The 1,251-nt window shown below is 36.1% G+C and overlaps 1 non-coding gene across 1 annotated transcript; it reads right to left on the reverse strand.

Annotated features, from left to right (window-relative positions):
• Positions 1–302: 302 nt before the first annotated feature.
• TRNAG-CCC (transfer RNA glycine (anticodon CCC)) lies at positions 303–375 on the reverse strand. Its single transcript has one exon. It is a non-coding gene; the product is annotated as a tRNA-Gly (tRNA).
• Between the last annotated feature and the right edge of the window lie 876 nt (positions 376–1,251).

Consider the following 1,251-nt stretch of genomic DNA (forward strand, 5'->3'; position numbering starts at 1 on the left):
TGGAGCAAATGGCTGATAAAATGTCTTGCACAGAAAGCTCAAATGTAAGGTAAAACTAATAATAAAAGCTGAAGTAAGAGCATGGTAGAGTTGTCACTTCTAGTAGGAGCTTTTTGTCAGTCACATTAAGAAAGTCTGACAAGAAGTTGTTAGAAATCTTGAGTATCAGTGTAACTCTTTTATTTGTTTATTAACAATATGTTATTTTTTTATTTGACTGTGGCAGTTCTTAGTTGCAGCACTCGGGATCTTCAGTCTTCACTGTGACTTTTAAGCTCTTAGTTGTGGCATGTGGGATCTAGTTCCCTGGCCAGGGATCGAACCTGGGCCTCCTGCATTGGGAGTGTGAGGTCTTAGCCACTGGACCACCAGGGAAGTTCCTCAACACAAGTATTTTAAAATGTGAATTTAGCTCTACTATGTTTAACAACATATCATACTCTAAGTATATATTAATATTATGTATTAGGATATTATCAGTGGTAGGATAGAAATATGAAAACTTGCATGATATTCATAAATATTATTTTATTGTTGGTCATATCATTTTAAATTCTTTTAAACATCATTGCATCAAGAGCATGTTTTTAGAGTAGGTTGATATCACATACATATACATTTTTTTATTTATATAGCCAATACTGGGGATGAATCCTCCAGGTTTTTTTTTTAATAGGGTCATTTCAAAACGTTCAGAGACCACTGTGTTCCATAAAGAGAACTAATCTTACAGACACATTTGTCTATCAGCATTGTTGGCTAGGAAACTGGCACACTTTTATGCCTGGAGTTTCTTCTCATTTTAAAACTATAACATTGACTTGACTCCGGTCTATTTGGCAAAAGTTCCCTGATGGATCACTGAAAAGGCAGCAAAGGATTAGCATGTTTGGCTTTATTATTTATGTGACAAGTGTGCTTTTTTGGCCCATGTTTGTACAGAGTTTGTGTGTGTATAGTTGAGTAATCCTTGGGACAAAACAATTATCACCCCAGGAGACTGATTGGATGCCAGAAGGAAAATACCATAGCTGAGTTCAGTGATGAAAGTCATTCTGGGTCTAAGTTGTGTTAATAAGGAAGATAATTTTCTCAACAGCAAAACTACGGCTAATCAGTCACATTGATTCTGGATTTCTTGTTATGCCGTTCTATCTATACTCTTATCCAAGCTATAGATTTGCTAGAGTTCTTGTTCACCCAGACAGTTTCCCACTTCTCACTCCTCTGCCCATTTCACTGCTCATTAAT

The sequence above is a fragment of the Ovis canadensis genome, chromosome 2 (genome assembly GCF_042477335.2).
Source record: "Ovis canadensis isolate MfBH-ARS-UI-01 breed Bighorn chromosome 2, ARS-UI_OviCan_v2, whole genome shotgun sequence".
NCBI lineage: Eukaryota > Metazoa > Chordata > Mammalia > Artiodactyla > Bovidae > Ovis > Ovis canadensis.